Below are 21,129 nucleotides of genomic sequence, written 5' to 3'. Positions count from 1 at the left end.
CCACAGCTGCTCTCCGATAAGTTAAAGAATGAATCAGTAGTAAAGTTTATGCTGCTTCAGCACAAAGAAAATTTACCTAAACTGCCACTGCTAAAGATTACGTGTATGACACATCACATCCCTTTCACCGTTTCACCCCTGAACATCTGCTTCTTATCAAAGTGATTGTACTCAATAAACAGTATGGAGACCAGAGCTCGGGTCTCCTAACTTGCATCTGGCCCCCTGATCCCCACCTTTATGCACTCTTAACTTGTCTCTTCTCATTCCTTCATCACCATCGGACTTTGGGTACCCTACGGGTGGTGTTGAGGCTGGTCCCCAACATCTTGGTGCCCAACAATGGGGCCCGAGAGAATCCGGTAAAGGAACGCTCAAGCGTGTGAAATGGAGGGCCAACGGATAGAGGACTCCTGAGGATGAAAAAGCTTTTAAGCTCTGCAGGTAAGTGAGGCACTTGGAGAAAGGCAGGGACACAAAGGGGACAAACTGAAAGTAAGTACGCCACGTATTTGAGCTTGCTACGGCAACTCTTGAAGCGTAGTGGGGCAAAAGTTGATCTGAAAAATCTTATGGATTGTTTCAAGCTGTGGAACAGTTTTGTCCTTGGTTCCCTAAACAGGGAACTTTGGAATTGAAAGATTGGGAAAGAGTTGGAAAGGACCTTAAAAGAGCACAGAGAGAAGGAAAGGAAATTCCTTTGCCTGTTTTGTCAGTTTGGTCATTGGTGCGGGCAGCACTGGAGGCTCTTCAGACAGACGATGAGGCCGAGTCAGAGGACGAAAGAGAGGAGTTTGATCATCAGAACTCTGAACCACCTCTACCAAGTACTAGCCAAAGGAGAGTCCAGGTGTGATTTATGCCAAGCCCCCGCCCCCAGTCTCCCTAAACCTACTCAGAAAATTGTTCAACCCACAGCTCTTCCAGAGGAATGCCGGGAATGGCCACCTACTCCTCAACCAAGTGAGTGCTGGGGGAGGGGCCCCGAGACTCGGCTCAACTTGTCAATTATTGCCTGCCCCGCAGTTCATGATGGAGAGGGGCGATTCAGGCTCGCCCTGCAGTTTACTACTGTCTCAGTCAAACAGCGGCCACTCCGTAAGGAATCGTTGGGAGGGCATATCATTAAATACTTAAAGAACTACTAGAAAAAGGACACGTTTCACCCACTTTCTCTCCTTGGAATTCCCCAATATTTGTAATTAAGAAAAAGTCTGGCAGATGGCGCATGCTGACTGACTTGGGCAGGGGGGTCAAAGCTGTAATTCAACTGATGGGAGCTTTACAACCCGGGCTTCCATCCCCTACCATGATCCCTAAAGACTGGCCACTTGTTATTATAGATTTAAAAGACTGCTTTTTTACAATTCCTTTAGCAGAGGCAGATTCTGAAAAATTTGCCTTTACCACCCCTGCTGTTAATAACAAAGAACCTGCAGTCAGATATCATTGGAAATTTTTACCCCAGGGTATGTTAAACAGTCCCACAATTTGTCAAACTTTTGTGGGCAGAACTATCCAGCCTGTTAGAGATCAATTTCCAGATTGTTACATCATTCATTATATGGATGATACACTATGTGCAACATAAAATAGAGACCAACTTATCTAATGTTATTCATCTTTACAAAAGGCAATTACAAATGATGGATTACTTATAGCACCTGACAAAATTCAAACGACTCTTTTTCAGTATTTGGGGATGCAAGTACAGGATAGAGCCATTAAGCCTCAAAAGGTTCAAATTAGAAAAAATGCTTTAAAAACCTTAAATGATTTTCAAAAATTGTTAGGAGATATTAATTATATTTGACCCACCTTAGGAATTCTTACTTATGCTATGTCTATCCCTTCTCAATATTGAGGGGAGATTCCAACTTACAGAGTAAAAGAGAACTAATGCCTGAGGCCATTAAAAAGTAAGAGTAATTGAAGAAAAAATTCAGCAAGCCCAAGTCAGTAGGATTGACTCAGACTTGCCTTTACAATTCATTGTGTTCCCTGCTTTGCACTCCCGAATGGTGGTTATTATTCAAAATGATGATTCAGTTGAATGGTCCTTTTTGCCACATAATACCATAAAAACATTTACAGTATATTTAGATCAGATGGCAATTTTAACTGAACAGGCTGGTATATGAATTGTTAAACTTTGTGGTACTGAGCCAAATAAGATTATAGTTCCAATGAATAAAAATCAAGTTAAACAGGCATTTATTAACTCAGTTACATGGTAAGTTAATTTAACAGAATTTGTTGGATGTATTGATAATCATTATCCTAAAAATAAAACTTTCCAGTTCTTAAAATTAACTACATGGATTCTTCTGAAAATTACCCATGATGTTCCTGTGGGAGAAGCCGTGACTATTTTTACTGATGGCTCCTGTACTGGGAAAATGGCATATGTGGGACCTTGTGATAAAGTTATCTACACTTACTTTTCCTCAGCCCAAAGAGCTAAATTACAGGTGGTGATTACAGTATTAGAAGATTTTAATCAGCCAGTTAATATTGTTTCAGATTTAGCTTATGTTGTGCAAGCTACTCTGCATATTAAAACTGCCTTAATTAAATATATTATTGAGGAACAGCTTTATCAGTTGTTCAACTCTGTACAAACAGCTGTGCATGCTTGGGAGTCTCCTTTCTATATAACTCATATCTGAGCACACACCAATCTTCCAGGACCCTTGGACTAAGGGTCATGAGCAAGCTGACTTGTTGGTTTCCCCCTCACTTACTGATGCCCAAAATTTCCACTCATTAACACACCTTAATGCAACAGGACTTAAAAACAAATACCAAATTACGTGGAAGCAGGCCAAGGACATTATACAGCATTGTCCTCAGTGCCAAGCTATTACCACATCAAGGAACTGGTGTTGAGCCTCAGAGGTTGGCATCTAACATGATCTGGCAAATGGATGTCACCCACGTTCCTACATTTGGCAAACTTTCTTATGTCCATTAACCATAGATACATATTCTCATTTTATATGGGCTACTTGCCAAACCGCTGAGACTGCAGCACATATAAAAAGACACTTGCTTACCTGTTTTGCTGTCATGGGAATTTCAAAAAAATTAAAACCAGACAATAGGCCTGGCGCAGTGGCTCACGCCTGTAATCCCAGCACTTTGGGAGGCCGAGGCAGGTGGATCACGAGGTCAGGAGATCCAGACCATCCTGGCTAACACTGTGAAACCCTGTCTCTACTAAAAATACAAAAAAATTAGCCATGTGTGGTGGCGAGCACCTGTATTCTCAGCTACTCAGGAGGCTGGCAGGAGAATGACTTGAACCCGGGAGGCGGAGGTTGCATTGAGCCGAGATCGCATCACTGCACCCCAGCCTGGGCGACAGAGCGAGACTCTGTCTCAAAAAAAACAAAACAAAACAAAAACAAAAACAAAAAAAATCAGACAATGGACAGGTTACTGTAGTAAATCTTTCCAAACATTTTTCAAACAATGGAGCATTAAACACAGTACAAGTATCCCCTAAAATTCTCAAGGGCAAGCGATTGTTGAGTAAGCCAATCGAACCTTAAAAATTCAATTACATAAACAGAAAATAGGGGGAAATAGGGAAGATTCCACCCCTCATGTGCAATTATAATTGACTCTTGTTACCTTAACTTTTTGAACATCTCCCGGGATCAGGTTACTATAGTAGCTGAGCGGCATTTAACAGGACACAAGATAAATGTTCATGAAGGAAAATCTGTGTGGTGGAAGGACTTTAAAACAAAGACCTGGGAAAGAGGGTTTGCTTGTATTTCCCCAGGAGAAAACCAGCTTCCAGTTTGGGTACCTACAAAACATCTTAAACTCTACCATGAGCAAAATTCCAAAGGAAAGGATTTTGGAATCAAGATCTTGACCCCCCAGCACACTGATGGCTTGAATGAACATTTCAGCTGACCAGATGAAGACCAACAAAACCCGTCAAGCAAGCCCAACAACTTGGGACAGATCAAGAAGCTGACCCAACTTGCAGAGGAAAACCTGAAAAACCACTAAACTCTAGTAAGCTCATGGTGGCTATGATTGCAGTAATTGTTGTGGCGGTAAGTCTCCCTACGGCTACAGCAGACCAAAATTGTATCTATTGGGAATATGTCCCATTCCCACCTTTAACTAGGTCTGTCACTTGGTTGGAATCCCTGGTTGAGGTTTATGTTAATAATAGTGTTTGGATGCCTGAGCCTACAGATACTCATGGGCACTCTCACCCAGAGGAGGAAGGAATGTTGATAAATGTGTCCGTGGGTTATCAGTCCCCCCTCTTTGCATAGGGCCAGCTATCGGTTGCCTAAAAGGCTACCAACAATATTAGCTAGTTAAGACTCCGGGTCATAATCAAAGACCAGTATCCTATAATTTATTTTCTGGATGGAGCCTGGTTCATTCACAGACTTCAGTCCAACTGGAACAGTTTAAGACCAGAAAAGAGGTGCCAACAATCTCAACAATGGTCAAACGATTTAGAAATGCTGATTTGGAAAGATTGCATGGCTGACCACGGTGTGCTACTGCAAAATAATTCCTATGGAATCATCATTGATTGGTCCCCTTAAGGGGACCTTTGCAGTTAATTGTACCAATCAGAATGATAGATGCAAGACAAAACTAAAACAGGATCTATACTATCAAAGAGATGACACTACTTACACTGAAAAGCATGTTCATTTTCCCATAATTTTGACCAATTTTGATATGGCCGGCCCACATCCAAAAATAATTAATCCAATAATAGGCCCTGGACACCCTGAATTATGGAAGTTAATGATGGCCCGATCTCATATTAGGGTTTGGGAAGGAAAATATTATTTTGAGGGAAAAGGTGAGACTTCAATTTGTGTATCAGTTTTCTTCCAACCTAACAGTACCCATTCAGAGGTGTGTCAAGCCTCCTTTTATGTTGATGGTTGGAAATATTCATATTTGACCCAATTCTCAAACTATTGTCAAAACTGTCACCTTTTCACCTGTATTGATTCCATGTTTGGTGTGAAAACATCTGTGTTGCTGGTAAGGGCTAGAAAAGGAACTTGGATACCGGTTTCCCTCAATAGACCTTGGGAAGCCTCTCCTTCCATTCATATCATCACAGAAATGTTAAGGGGGTATTTACCACAACAAAAAGATTTATTTTACCATTATAGCAGTCATTATGAGCCTCACTGCAGTCACAGCTACCGCTGCAGTTGCTGGAATTGCTTTACATTCCTCTGTTCAAACTGCAGAATATATAAATAATTGGCAAAATAATTCCTTTAAATTATGGAATTCTCAGACTCAAATACATCAAAAATTGGCAAATCAAATAAATGATCTTAGGCAGACTGTTATATGGATGGGAGATTGTATAATGAGCTTAGAGCATCGACTGCAAATGTAATGTGATTGGAAATACTTCTAATTTCTGCATAACTCCCCATTCATATAATGCTACAGAACACCATTGGGAAAAAGTTTGACATCATCTGGAAGAAAGGGATGGAAATTTAACATTGGATATAGCCAAATTAAATGAACAGGTTTTTGTTTTTTTTTTTTTTTTTTTGAGACGGAGTCTCGCTCTGTCGCCCAGGCTGGAGTGCAGTGGCGCGATCTCGGCTCACTGCAAGCTCCGCCTCCTGGGTTCACGCCATTCTCCTGCCTCAGCCTCCCGAGTAGCTGGGACTACAGGCGCCCACAACCGCGCCCGGCTAATTTTTTTGTATTTTTAGTAGAGACGGGGTTTCACCGTGGTCTCGATCTCCTGACCTTGTGATCCGCCCGCCTCGGCCTCCCAAAGTGCTGGGATTACAGGCGTGAGCCACCGCGCCCGGCTACGAACAGGTTTTTGAAGCATCTCAGGCTCATTTAATTCTACTGCCTGGTACTGACATCCTAGCTGGAGCTGCTGATGGACTTTCAAACGTAAATCCTCTTAAATAGGTTAAGACCACTGTAGGATCAACTACTGCAAATTTTGCTTTAATGTGTATCTGTTTATGCTGTTTGCTTTCAGTCTGCAGACAGGGAAGACACCTCTGGAGAGAGACCAGACAACACGAACAAGCCATGATAGCAATGGTGGTTTTAAAAAAGAAAAAAGGGGTGGTGTTGAGGCTGGTCCCCAACAAAAACTATACCACTACTATTAATATAATTCAGGACAAAAACCATGCCATCATCTCAATTGATGCAAAAAGAGCATTAGGAAAAATTCAACAGCATTTCTGGATTAATACACTTAACAAACTAGGAATAGAAGAAAACCTCATGACATTGGTTTTGGAAAAGATTTCTTGGATATAATACCAAAAGCACATGCAAGAAAAGCAAAAAACTAACAGATCTACATCCAACTTAAAAGCTTTTGCACTTCAAAGGAATCAATCAAAAGAAAGAAAAGGCAAACCTATGGAATGGGAGAAAAGTTGCAAATCATATATCTGGTAGGCATTAATAGATTATCAAGTAACTTCTACAACTCAACACCAAAAATAAATAGCCCAATTAATGAATGGGCAAAGGAACTGAATAGACATTATTCCAAAGAAGATGACAATATGGCCAACAAGCACATGATAAGATGCTCATCACCACCAATCATAAGACAAATGCAAATCAACATTACAATGAGGTATCACCTCACACCCATTAGGATGGCCATTATCAATAGGCAGGAGAATCACTTGAACCTGGGAGGCAGAGGTTGCAGTGAGCCAAGATCGCACCACTGCACTCCAGCCTGGCGACAGAGTAAGACTCTATCTCAAAAAAATAAAATAAAATAAAAAACATATATATATACACACACACATATATACACACACCCAGAAGTGAGACTGCCGGATCATATGGTAGCTGGATCATACACACATATATGTGTGTATATATGTGTGTGTGTGTGTATATATATGTGTGTGTATATATATATACACACATTAAAGACTTGAAAGCAGGCCCTCAAAGAGATATTTGCAAATCCCTGCTCATCACAGCATTATATTCAAGAGCTAAGAAGACGGAAAAACTAACATGTCTATCTACAGATGAATGGATAAAGAAAATGTGGTATACACATGCAATGGAATATTGTTCAGCTTTATAAAAGGAGAAAATCCTGTCATATGCTATAACATGGATGAACCTTGAGGACATTACACTAGGGAAAATAAGACAGTCACAAAAGGACAAATACTGTGTGATTCCATTCACATGGGATACTAAAGTAGTCGAATGCATATAAACATGACATAGAAAGATGAGTTGACAGAGGCTATAGTGAGGTCAGAAGGGATGTACTGTATTCTGGGTATACAGTTTCAGTTGTGCAAGATGAAAAATTCCTAGATATGTTTGCACAGTAATATGAATGTACTTAACATTACTGAACTATAAACAGGCAAATAAACTTTACTAACAGACATAACAAAGACAGGAACATGGACCAGAAAACCCAATTCTTATTAGCAGATGGGGTGACACAAAGACCTCTCTGACTAGGAATCCACAGCCATTCAAATACAAAAGAAGTATATGAGTTTTTAATGACTGTGTCCTGTCAAAAGAGAACCAACATGATTTTGAAAAGAAAAACAAAATGGAGGGGTTTGCCAAATATGTAAGAACCTTTTATAACAAACATCTGTAATTTTATAATGAATCAAATAAAATACTTATGATATACACAAAAATTCAAATTAAACACAGATGTAAACAAAATTTTAAACAACAAAACTTCATTCCTAAATGAAACTTAGTACTTAATAATCATGCAAGGCCTTCCAAATCAAAATGAAACAAACAAAGGCACAACAAAACTCAGAAGGTATAAAGGAAAGATTTGTCTTACACTTAAAAAATGTATAACCTAAAATAAAAGACATCAGGGCATATGTAAAGAATAAAAACCACAGGAATTAAAACAGATACTAAAATACATGGAAAGAAAATTGAGCAAGGTATGAAAATTCATTTTATATATACATGTCCCCAAAACAATAAAACCTATGTAGACTGACAATATATTGAAAAAATGAAAATATAGAGGGTTGTCATTTTCCCCAGATTTTCAAAATATATATATAAATATAGTAGCAAGTTTTTTTTTAAATGAGGGGGAAAATCTAACTTGTTCTTGGTGAGAGAGGTACCCTTGCAGTTGGGGATAACAGGAGAACCTTGCAAGATCTAAGAAAATAGGAAATGCCCCATCCTAGAAGATGTATTACTCAAGTCTTACCATTTTCACCTGAAACATCTGTCTCACAAGAGTCTCTGTAGGAATAACACAGTCTCCATGGAATGGATGTACTTAGAATGGTTTAAAGAATCTCTTGTTGTTAAATATTTATTACAAATGGAGTATAAAATCAGGCAGAAAAGATTTCCTCTTCCTAATCTCTTCTTCCAAATTTTATCATGCATTTGTGCACATTAAGACTTCCACGTGCAGCTTCTATAATCCAGTCTACAGAGAGCTGGCAGTGCATCCACACCTGGTCCTTAAACAACCCCTCAATCCCTGCTGCCCAATAGCAGAGACACCATGGGGCCCACACCCTGTCTCCGTCCATGACTGGGTATAAGCCCTTCCCAATGGAGCCTCTTCACAAATTCCATATCACCGGTCACTGTGAGATGGAATTTAAGTGACATGAGAGGGACTGAGGGAAGACATGGGTGAGCGTGAGCAAACATGACAGGCAGGATGCTTCAGACTCAGAGAAGACTGACATCTCCAATGCCCGGTGTGTACAGGGAAAAGCTCTCCTCAAATCGTGTTTTTCCTCTACTCTCATACCACAACAATCATCAACACAGAAGACCTCTGTGACTAAATGTATGTGGGTTATTTACCCACACACCAAGCAGCAGACACTAGCTGGGTATCTTCCAATTTACTTTCAACATTGTCTCCCTGGACACAGTGTCAGATCACATGGGTTGATGGCTCAGTCTCCAAGACTGCCTCCACACACACCAGTCACAAGTCCAGGCCTTCAGAACTTATGACCACCCAGCTTCAAATTGGGGTTCCCATGACCCCCTTTTTGGGTTCAATTAACATGCTAGATTGGCTCACAGAACTCAGGGAAGCACTTACTTACCTTTACCAGTTTATTATAAAGGATACTGCAAAGGATACAGATGAAGAGGCACTTGTGGTAAGGTATGGAGGAAGGGGTGCAGGGCTTCCATGCCCCCTGAGGGGTGCAGAGTTTCCATGCCCCCACTGGGCTTACCACCAGGCTTAACACACCCAACATTATAACAAAAGACTGTAACAAGGGCTATGGAGGTTATGAGCCAGGAACCATCAATGGAAACCGATATATATGATAACACCACCTGTGGCATTTCAAAAAGGAAAGAGACACGGAACAGTCCACTGAGAATATCACCATACCTGAGTAAGAGCCACTCCTGATTCCTTTTCTTTCCTCTTCCTCCTTTTCTAGGCTTCTTCCTTAGGAGAGATGAAAGAGGCTTTAGAAGCTAATCCTGAAAGAAAAAAAAATTTTTTAAAAAGGAAGTTAAGCTGGAGTGTTCAAAATATGCTGTTTATTGCTAAAAATCAACACACCTGCTCCCTGTGCCACAACCACACACACAGGAGAGACCTCGCCCTGTGGAAATATGGCCCTCTGCTGCCCACAGCACCAGGGATGATGCAGACAAGAAAGTCCTACAGGAAGAACAAGTGAGTTTTTGAGCTCTTCAAAGCTTACTACCCTCCTAGAGAAGCCCACATACACAATGCAGCAGTAGGGTGCTGGACTGGACTGAGCTCCCCTTCAGGGCACAGATATGGCCCTGACCAAACCCCATGCAGAGCACAGCCTTTCCCCTCTCTGTGGATCACAGGCTGGAAGACACAGCACCCTGATGTTCAATGATGAATACAGATTAGTATCATGTGGGACACTGCACTTGAACCTATATGCATGGGAATCTCTGGAAAGGAGGCACAAGAGATATATTTGCAAAATGTCTCAGCATTTTAATGTGAAGCCAGGGTTGAGTTAAACTCAGAGGGAGCAAGCCCAGAACAACCCCCACCTTCTGGCTCTGCTCTCCTCTTGGGTCCTTGTTGTCACCAGGATCCAGACAGTGGACAGAAAAGGAGCAGAAAGAAACATCCAAGGCAGGCAATATGGGCCAGAGTTGGTGAGGGTGAGATAGGGAAGGGTCACATAAACCTCCACTGAGAAGGTGACATCAGAACACAGACCTAGGAAAGGGATGATGTTTGTCACCTGCAACTGAGGGGCTAGAGAGTCCTAGGCAGAGGGACAGCCCAGGTGAAGGCCCTGAGACAGGAGCAACCTCAGCTCCAGGAAAAGGAAAGAGGCCTGTGTGTCTGGAGCAGAGGGAGCAAGCTGACACAGGGAGGAGATGAGATCAGAGAGGTCCTGGGGGTGCAGATCAGATAGGGCAGAGGCCTTTTAACATTTTTCTCCCTCACCTCAAAAGAATTTTGGAAATGCTAGTTTCTCACCCATTTTAAGCAATCATGTAATTTTTTCTTTATATTATTCGTTAAAACACTTTCAAAAAGGAACTGTCTCCTAGACTTTAAATATATACCAATATGTTCACTTAAGCTCCCAGAAGTATGGGGTCACTCTTATCTGAGATAGGCAAGACTGCAGGGGGGTGTACATGGGAGAATTCAGGACGTCACTAGTGGACACGTAAATACGGAGATGCCTGTTGGATGTCCCAGCAGAGAGTTGAGACAACTGGACACAGAATTCTAGAAATTAGGAGAGAAGTCTACAAGGGATGTAGACATAAAGGTGGAGTTTAAAGCCATGAGATGAAATGATAAAGAAAGGCAGTGGCTGGGCGTGGTGGCTCAAGCCCATAATCCCAGCACTTTGGGAGGCCGAGGTGGGTGGATCATGAGGTCAGGAGTTTGAGACCAGTGTGACCAACATGGAGAATCCATCTCTACTAAATATACAAAAGTAACCAGGTGTGGTAGCACATGCCTGTAATCCCAGCTACTCGGGAGATTGAGGCAGAAGAATCGTTTGAACCTGGGAGGTGGAGGTTGCCATGAGCTGAGATCACGTCATTGCACTCAAGCCTGGACAACAAGAGCGAAACTCCGTCTCAAAAAAATGGTTGGAGAACTAAGCCATGGGTCACTCCCACATTCAGAAAACAGTGAGTCAGGACATACCGGCACAGAAAAATGGTAAGAGATGAAGATGACATCAAGAAAATTAAAGAGCAGGAACAGATCCTTTCAGGTCAATACTGAGTAGAAAGCACGGGGCTTGAGACAGGTGGGTGAACTTGTTACAAATATCTTCCCATCATCGAGACAGGAAACAACAAACTGTTTTTATTGCTCTCATGCTCAACACAGAATACTTTACTTCTGGTCAAGAAAAGGTGTGGTTTTCCCTACACTGACAAGTTCCTTGCAGACTTCCACCTGAGAATCCTAAAATTTAGCTCATTTCTTACACTATCTACAAGGAGATAGTGTCAGATCCCATAGGTGAAAAGTTCAGTCCCATAAGACTACCCTTCACCTTAGAAGCTGTACATAAGTAGTAGTTGTCACCTCTACTTCTGACTGACCAGACAAACATCATGGTTCCCAAATCCCCTCCTGCATTCAATTAATTTTCTAGAACTGCTATTCCATCTGGCTGTTTATCTGCAACCTTTGTAATATCCTTTAAAACAAATGAGTAAATCCATGTAAAACGTTTCTGAGTTCTGTGAGCTGCTCTGGCAAATTAATAAATACTGAAGATTGGGTCATGGGAATCCTCAATTTATACCCAGTAGCTTAGAAGTTCAGGTTCCAACCTGGGACTTGTAATTGACATCTGAAGTGGAGAAGTCTTGCGGACTGAGCCTTTAATCTGTGGGATCTGATGCTTACTCCAGGTAGAGCTGTCAGAAATGAGGTAAACTATGGGACACGGAGTTGGTGTCTGATACAGAACTGCTTGTTAGTGGGGAGAAATCCCCACACATTCGGTGACCACAGGTGAAGTATTCTGGGTTCAGTGTTTACTATCGTGTTGAGTTTCAGAGGAGGAAAGACTAAATAAAGCGTTTTTCCTCTGGACGAGCACATTTTCCAGCGGGTACAATTTGGAACGAAAAAACACTGTCAAAAGTCAGGCCCCGTCAACTCCCTCAAAACGGGGTAAGGAATGCGGTGACTGTGAAGGGGAAACCTGGGGAACAGAAGGGCCCAGCCCAAGGAGGACAAGGGTTGGGGTGGATTAGGAGAGGGATGGGGTTTCCAAAACCCCGGGCCGGACAGAGGACACGGCGCTGATGCATTCGGACTGCGGGGCTGAGCTCCAAGGGACCAGAAGGGCGAGACTTGGAGGACCCAGAGGACATGAATCCACCTCGTGGGTGAGAGCTTTTACCTGACGCGGGACCAAAGAAGTGGTCAGTAAAGGGTAAGCAGGTAAACGGGACAAAAAGCGTCTACGTGGCCTGAAGGCAGAGAACCCAGGGGCAGGACCAGCAGCGTCCGGGCGATTTAACCTCTGAATTTCTTGGCGACATATTAATTTACCTAGGGTGGAGGGAAAGGCGGGAGGACTTTAAGGTCCGTAGGAACCCCTCCACCAACACTGAGTACAGAAGCGCTGGAAGCGGATCTAATCTAAAGAAAGAGAAACTCAGCCAATGCTGTAAGACTGTCACCCCAAGCGAGCGACTTCCGGGTCTTCAGGAAACTGGGCTTGCGAGTTCACTCCCCAAGATTCACTTCCGGGTTTGCAGGAAACGGTGCGCAGCGGAAGCCAGGGCTGGGCGAGGCACGGGAGAAGTGAGGATGGGGCGAGGTGGAGCGGTGAGCGGCGGGGTCTGCGCTTCCTTCTTCCTCTCTGGGCGCGCCTGTTTTCCAGGTTTTTGAGCAAAGACCATATCGGTGACCAGCAGCCAAGCGGTCTGGGAACTGGGATCGCTATGAGAGGGTCAAAGTAGGGACAGTGATTGGACCTAAGATAGCTCCTGCAATTAAAGTTAATTTTAGTATTTTAATGTAAAAGCCCTGGAATTTTCTGGGACAGGGATGCGAACTAGAATGTGAAATGCAAAGCCCTGCGTGGGTGGAACATGCAAATTGATGCTGGCTCCCACAGAACAGTAGAAATCCTCTCCTTTTCTATTCTCCCTACATTCTGGAGTGTGAGGATCAACCCTGTGCTCAGCTCCTGAGAATTTCCCAGGGACAATGCCTTGGGCATGGACGGCTAAGGCCAGGGATAAGTTAGGTCCCCAACTGTTGCTTTTAAAATGGAAGCTAAAACTTTTAGATGATAGATATAAATGACTCTTAAACTTTTAAACAATAGATATAAATAGCTCTCCCTTATGCCTGTTACTCTATTCCAAACTTCAGATGAATTAACCTCAAACACCTCTGAGATAAACTTTATTGACATCATAATGTCAATAATTTCTATATGTAGAGTGAATTTCAAATTTACATGCACTCTGAATGTAAATAGAAAATATGCTTTTTGGCTGGGTGTGTTGGCTCATGGTTCTAATCCTGTAGCAGGACGAGTCACAGACAAAACTCCTCAGACACTGGATTAAAAATGGAAGAGGTTTTTTTTAAGGCCGGGCGCGGTGGCTCAAGCCTGTAATCCCAGCACTTTGGGAGGCCGAGGCGGGCGGATCACAAGGTCAGGAGATCGAGACCACAGTGAAACCCCGTCTCTACTAAAAATACAAAAAAAATTAGCCGGGCGCGGTGGCGGGCGCCTGTAGTCCCAGCTACTCAGGAGGCTGAGGCAGGAGAATGGCGGGAACCCGGGAGGCGGAGCTTGCAGTGAGCCGAGATCGCGCCACTGCACTCCAGCCTGGGCAACAGCGCGAGACTCCGTCTCAAAAAAAAAAAAAAAAAAAAAAAAAAAAAAAAGGAAGAGGTTTTTATTCGGCTGGGAGCATCAGCAGACTCGCATCTTAAGAGCTGAGCTCCCCGAAAAAGATATTCCTAGCCCTTTTAAGGGCTTACAACTCTAAGGGGTCCACTTGAAAGGGTCGTGATAGATCAAGTAAGCGTGAGGAATGTGACTGGGGGCTACATACATCAGCGAACAGAACAAAAAGTTTTACAGTGCTTTCTCATATGTCTGAAATTTACAGATAACACAAGTAGTTTTGGTCAGGGGTTAACATTAGTATTATTTTAACCACCAGGGCCAGGTGGTGGCACCAAGGTCATCTAGCTATTTGTCTTACTTCTGTTTCTTTCCAACTTTTTGCTTTCTCCCTTTTCTCCTGTCTTACAAACTAGGGAAAAGGGGATGTGGCAGAGAAGCTGGGAAGGACAATAGGAAAAGTGGTGGTCTCATTCCAATCCTAGCACTTTGGGAGGCTGAGATGGGAGGATCTCTTGAGGCTAAATGTTCAAGACTAGCCTGGGCAACAGAGCGAGTCCGTCTCTCTTAAAAATTACACACACATAATCCCAGCACTTTGGGAGGCCGAGACGGGCGGATCACAAGGTCAGGAGATCGAGACCATCCTGGCTAACACGGTGAAACCCCGTCTCTACTAAAAAATACAAAAACCTAGCCGGGCGAGGTGGTGGGCGTCTGTAGTCCCAGCTACTCGGGAGGCTGAGGCAGGAGAATGGCGTGAACCCGGGAGGCGGAGCTTGCAGTGAGCTGAGATCCGGCCACTACACTCCAGTCTGGGCGACAAAGCGAGACTCTGTCTCAACAACAAAAAAAAGAAAAAATTACACACACAGCTGGGCAGTGGCTCACACCTGTAATCCCGGCACTTTGCGAGGCCAAGTCGAGCAGATCACCTGAGGTTGGGAGTTCGAGACCAGCCTGACCAACATGGAGAAATCCTGTGTCTTCTAAAAATACAAAATTAGCTGGGCTTTGTGGCACATGCCTGTAATCCCAGTTACTCAGGAGGCTGAGGCAGGAGAATGGCTTGAACCTGGGAGTTGGAGGTTGTGGAGAGCAGAGATCGGGCCATTGCCCTCCAGCCTGGGCAACAAGAGTGAAATTCCGTCTCCAAACAAAACAAAACAAAAAAACAAAAACCAAAAACACACAAAAAAACCAAAAACACACTTTTTGTTTTTTTTTAAGTTGCTGAAGGGGTGTCATTTCTTGAATTAAATAATGCAGGATTTTTTAAAAATCTGTAACTGATTTACATTTGATTTTTAGGAGACACTGTTTACATCAGCTCACTACAAAGTAGATTTACATACAACTATTGCAGAAAAAGAAAGTTTCTTTGTGATCCAAACACAAAGAAATATTTTTTATGATCTTTTCCTTGATCATAAAAAAAAATGCAGTACTTTTAGAAGGTAAAGCTAGTACTTTACAGAAGTGCAAAACACCAAAACACTTTAAGCAAAAACTCCTTGTTTTTAAGAAAAAGGTATGACTTCTCGTTTTCTGTTCTTGGCATAAATTTTAATTCTTTCCAGTAGAACCGAAACCTCCTGAACCCCTTTTGGTGTCATCCAAAACTTGAACTTCTTCTATTTCTGGATAGAACATCCGTTCACAAATGAGCTGTGCAATTCGATCACGTTATTTGACTTCAAACTTTTCTTTGCCAAAATTAAAGACTACAACACCAATATTTCCTCTATAATCTTCATCTGTGACACCAGCTCCTACATCTACAACGTGTTTTGCAGCCAAGCCAGACCGTGGAGCTACTCTTCCATAATACCGAGAAGAAAGTGCTATCTGAATGTCCATTTTCACAAGAGCCTTCTCCATAGGTGATATTGTGTAACCATAGGCACTGTACAGGTCATAGCGCGCATGCCCGAGAGCCACGCAAAGCGGAGCTGTATGTTGCCCTCCTCCAAGGACTGGGACCCCGTGCTGGGTGAAAGGGCGGGTCTTAGCTCCACAGCAGCCTCTGCTTAGGACAGCCGCAGGGGCGTCCAGTGCTGTACTGCGTGGATGAGGGGTGGGCCTGGCCCGGAGAGCCCTGCGGCCCCGGCCCCTTGCCGTGAGCCTCACGCGTTTTGCATCACCAAGCAAAGTAGAGAGGGAAGGAAATGCTAGCAGAGCGCGGGGCAAGGGCAGAGGGACTCATTTCCCCCAAAGTTTGGGCTGGTTGGCTCCTCGGCACCTCTGGACGTGTGCCAGGCTTCCACCCTGAAGACGCGCGCGTCCCAGGCCAGAAGTGAAAAATCTCTGGGTAGAAAATTATAAACAGTGATGAAAGAAGTGGAAAGGTTACACAAAAAGTAAAGACATCTCATCTTGATGGGTGGGAAAAATTAATATTGTGTATATGATCACACTACCAAACGCAATGTACAGCTTCAATACATTCTCTTTCAAAATATCCAAAGACATTATTCACAGAAATAGAAAAAAAAGATTCCTATGGCTGGGTGCGGTAGCTTATGCCCGTAATTCCAGCACTTTGGGACGCCAAGATGGGGGGATCGCCTGGCTCGGGAATTTGAGACCAGCCTGGGCAGCAATGCAAAACCCAACCCTACAAAAAATACAAAAATTAACCAGGTGCAGTGGTGCGCACCCGTGGTCCTAGCTACTCAGGAGACTGAGGTAGGTGAATCGCTTGAGCCTGGGAGGTAGAGATTTCAGTGAGCTGAAATCGCGCTATGGCACTCCAACCCTGGCAATAGAGAGAGACCACGTCTCAAAAAACAACAAAAAAAAAAATCCTAAAATTCATAGGGAACTACAGAAGATCCAAAAAAGCCAAAGCAGTTTTGAGCAAAATGAACCAACCTGAGGGATATTACACTACCTGACTTCAAAATATACTAGAAAGTAATGGTATCCAAAACAGCTTGTTACTGGGATAAAAATAGACACATAGACTAACTGAACAGAACAGAGAACAAAGAAATAAACCCACATCTTTGCAGCCAGCTGATTTTTGACAAAAAACATGCATTGGGAAAAACGACAGTCTCTTCAAAAAATTGTGCTGGAAAACTGGATATCCATATGCAGAAAAATAAAACTAGACTCCTATTTCTCACCATACACAAAAATAAAATCAGAATGGATTTGACATAAATGGAAGATCTGAAATTATAAAACTATAAGAAACAATAGGAAAACTCTTCAGGGCATTGATCTGGGCAAAGATGTCTTAGGTAAGACCTCAAAAACACAGGCAACAAGGGCAAAAATAGACAAAATGGATTATGTCAAACTAAAAAGATTCTGCACAGCACAGGAAACAGTCAAGATAGTGAAGAGACAAGTGACAGAATTGGAGAAAATATTTACAATCTATCCTTTTGACAAGGGATTAATAAACGGAATATGTAAGAAACTCAAACACCTCAATAGCAATTTTTTTTTTTTTTTTTTTTTTTTTTTTTTTTTTTTTTTTGAGACGGACTCTCACTCTGTAACCCAGGCTGGAGTGCAGTGGCATGATCTTGGCTCACTGCAACCTACCCCCTCCCGGGTTCAAGTTATTCTCATGCCTCAGCCTGCCAAGTAGCTGGTATTACAGGGGTGCACCACCACGCCTGGCTAATTTTTGTATTTTTAGTAGAGACAGAGTTTCACCACCTTGGCCAGGCTGGGCTTCAACTCCTGACCTCGTGATCCACCTGCTTCGGCCTCCCAAAGTGCTGGGATTATACGTGTGACCCACCGCACCTGGCCACAAATAAATTTTTAAAGCCAATTGAAAAACGGAGCAATAACCTGAAAAGACATTTCTCAAAGGGAGACATACAAACGACCCACAAGCCTGTGAAAAAATGCTCCACATCACTAATTATCAAGTAAATGCAAATGAAAACCATAGTGAAATATAACTTCACCTCATTAGAATGGACATCATCAAAAATACAAAAAATAACAAATGCTGGTGAATATGCAAAGGAAGAAAATGCTAGCACACTGGTTGGTGGGAATGCAAATTAGTATAGCCGTCATGGAAAATAGTATGGAGTTTCCTCAATAAACTACAAACAGAACTACCACATGATCCAACAATCCCACTGCTGGAAAGAGAGAAATAGAGAGAGAGTGAGAGCAAGCATGAGCAAGTGCACGATTGAGAGAGAGAGGCAATGAGAATAAATAGAAATCTGCACACGCATGTTTACTGCAGCACTGTTCTCAATAGCCAAGATATGGGATCAACTTACATTTTCATCACGAACAAATGGATAAAAAAGTATATATAGACAATGAAATACTGTTCATCCTTTAAAAAAAAGGAGGCCTAGCCGGGCGCGGTGGCTCAAGCCTGTAATCCCAGCACTTTGGGAGGCCGAGACGGGCGGATCACGAGGTCAGGAGATCGAGACCATCCTGGCTAACACGGTGAAACCCCGTCTCTACTAAAAAATACAAAAAACTAGCCGGGCGAAGTGGCGGGCGCCTGTGGTCCCAGCTACTCGGGAGGCTGAGGCAGGAGAATGGCGTAAACCCGGGAGGTGGAGCTTGCAGTGAGCTGAGATCCGGCCACTGCACTCCAGCCTGGGCGACAGAGCCAGACTCAGTCTCAAAAAAAAAAAAAAAAAAAGGAGGCCTAGCAGAAGGCCAACCAGAACAAAATTAGTACATTAAACAACCAAAACTCAGGACCCTCACAGAGTCCATTTCACCCCCCTGCCACCTACACTGGAGCAGGTCCTGGTGTCCACAGCTGAGAGACCCACAGACAGTTCACATCACAGGACTCTGTGCAGACAACTCCCAGTACCAGCCTGCAGCCTGGTAGATCTGCTGCTGGCTAGATCATCCAGATAGGAGATAACAATCACTACAGCTCGGCTCTCAGGAAGCCACATCCCTAGGAAAAGGGGGAGAGTACTACATCAAGGGAACACTCCGTGTGACAATCTGAACAACAGCCTTAAGCCCTAGACGTGCCCTCTGACACAGCCTAAGCAAATGAGAAGGAACCAAAGCCAACTCTGGTAATATAACAAAACAAGATTTTTTAACATCCTCCAAAAAATCATACTAGCTCACCAGCATTGGATACAAACCAAGAAGAAATCCCTGATTTACCTGAAATCAGGTCAGTTATTAAGCTAATCAAGGAGGCACTAGAGAAATAAATGATACTATAAATGATGAGAGAAATTTCAGTTAAAAAGATAGCACAAATAAAAAAAATCAAAACTTCAGGAAACAATGGATGTGCTTACAGAAATGCAACACACTCTGGAAAGTCTCAGCAAAAGAATCAAACAAGCAGAAGAAAGAATTTCAGAGCCCAAATACAAGGCATTTTTGTTTGTTTTGAGATGGAGTCTCACTCCATCGCCCAGGCTGGAGTACAATGGCGAGATCTTGGCTCACTACAACCTCCACCTCCCAGGTTCAAGCAAATTCTTCTGCCTCAGCCCCCGGAGTAGCTGGGACTACAGGCACTCACTACCACACCCAGCTAATTTTTGTATTTTTAGTAGAGATGGGGTTTCACCATATTGGCCAGACTGGTCTTGAACTCCTGACCTTGTGGTCTGCCCATCTCAGCCTCCCAAAGAAAGATAAAGTTTTTGAATTAACGCAATCCAACAAAGACAAAGAAAAAATAGGAAAATATGAACAAAGCCTTGAAGAAGTCTGGGATTATGTTAAACAATGAAACCTAAGAATAATCGGCATTTCTGAGGAAGATGAGAAATCTAAAAGTTTAGAAAACATATTTAGGGTAATAATTAAGGAAAGCTTTCCCAGCCTTGCTAGAGACCTAGACATCCAAACATAAGAAGCTCAAAGAACACATGGGAAATTCATCCCAAAAAGATAATCACCTAAGCACACTGTCATCAGGTTATCGAAAATTAGTAACATTCCCATTCTGTGTGCTCAGACTTAAGAGAAAATGCATGTTTTCTCTTCCACTTCAAAAATAAGACTACTGTTTTCCATCTTTGCTAAACAGGAACTATTGCTATTCAATTGAGGAGGTAATCACCCCATCCCCTGCATGATTTCTACCATGTAATCAGTACCGAACAACAATTATTCTCTTCCCATAAAAATGTCATGCCTTTAATGGCATGCTCTATTTTATGGCTATTAGAGCACAGAAGCACTACACCCTTGTCAAGAAAAGGGTGGGCGGAAGGCAATCAGCCTGACTGCTTCATGCAGTCATCATTTTATGTTATTCTCTACCCATGTCCCTGCTGTCTAAATCAGACAACATTTAATATAAAAAGGCAGTGTTGTTCTTCCAGGAAACTGAATAGAAATTATCTCCAGCTAGTGAAATAAGCCCTGTCATCCTATTGATTCTTTCAATTGATTCTTTCCCAGAGACCACAGTGAAAGGCTTGTAGAAGGAGGCACATATCAAGATCCCAAGTAGCTTTGTGCTGAGACCAGCTCAGTGGTGGAGACCCTAACCCAGCGGTGCTAAAGGACTTAAAGACACTCACACAGAAATATAGAGTGTGGAGTGGGAAATCAGGGGGCTGACAGCCTTCAGAACTGAGAACCACGAACAGAGTTTTACCCACGTATTTATTGATAGCAAGCCAGTGATAAGCATTATAGATTATAGATTACATAAAAGCATTCCTTATGGGAAACAAAGGGATGGGCCAAAGGGATGGGCTCTGGTTATCTGCAGCAGGAACATGTCCTTAAGGCACAGATGGCACATGCTATTATTTGTGGTTCAGGGAAACCTTAAGCGGCTTTCTGCCCTGGATGGGCCACGTATTCTTTGCCCTCATTCTGGTAAACAAACAACCTTCAGGGTGGGCGTCATGACCATCAAGAACATATCACAGCACTACAGATTTTGTTTATGGCCAGTTTTGGAGCCTGTTTCTGGCCAGATTTGGGGGCCTGTTCCCAACACTTATAGGAAAAAAGATAATAATTAAATTCTATCATGTTCTCCAGTAATGGTCCTTGGATATCCTCAGTATACACAATCCATCTGTGTGGTTTTATCCAAGAAGTGTATTTTGATTTCTAGTGATTTGGAAGGCCTCAGGAAAGCCTGGGTCACATACATTTATATGATTTCTCCTTGGTATGAAATCTCTGATGTTCATTAATGCTAGAGCTCATGATGAGATTTCCATACACAGTTTGTAAGGACTCTTTCATGAATAAATTATCTGATGCTGTCCAAGGTGTGAATGGTGACTAAAACATC

At 42.8% G+C, this 21,129-nt stretch overlaps 1 protein-coding gene and 1 pseudogene across 2 annotated transcripts in view; both read right to left on the bottom strand.

The window, feature by feature from the left end:
* The window catches only part of LOC126943048 (zinc finger protein 701-like), a 106,031-nt gene that overhangs the window by 78,932 nt on the left and 5,970 nt on the right, over positions 1-21,129 (bottom strand). Inside the window, exon 2 of one of the 2 annotated variants that reach the window (XM_050771382.1) lies at positions 9,413-9,472. The gene's annotated coding sequence lies outside the window, so the exon portion shown is untranslated. Of the gene's footprint in view, positions 1-9,412; positions 9,508-21,129 lie in introns of both variants that reach the window. The other variant, XM_050771381.1, reaches the window with a different exon arrangement.
* LOC126943061 (deoxyuridine 5'-triphosphate nucleotidohydrolase-like) lies at positions 15,370-18,221 on the bottom strand (annotated as a pseudogene).

This window comes from Macaca thibetana, chromosome 19 (assembly GCF_024542745.1).
Source record: "Macaca thibetana thibetana isolate TM-01 chromosome 19, ASM2454274v1, whole genome shotgun sequence".
Lineage (NCBI taxonomy): Eukaryota > Metazoa > Chordata > Mammalia > Primates > Cercopithecidae > Macaca > Macaca thibetana.
Note: the sequence above shows the minus strand (reverse complement) of the source record. Positions and strands in the feature narration are given on the sequence as shown.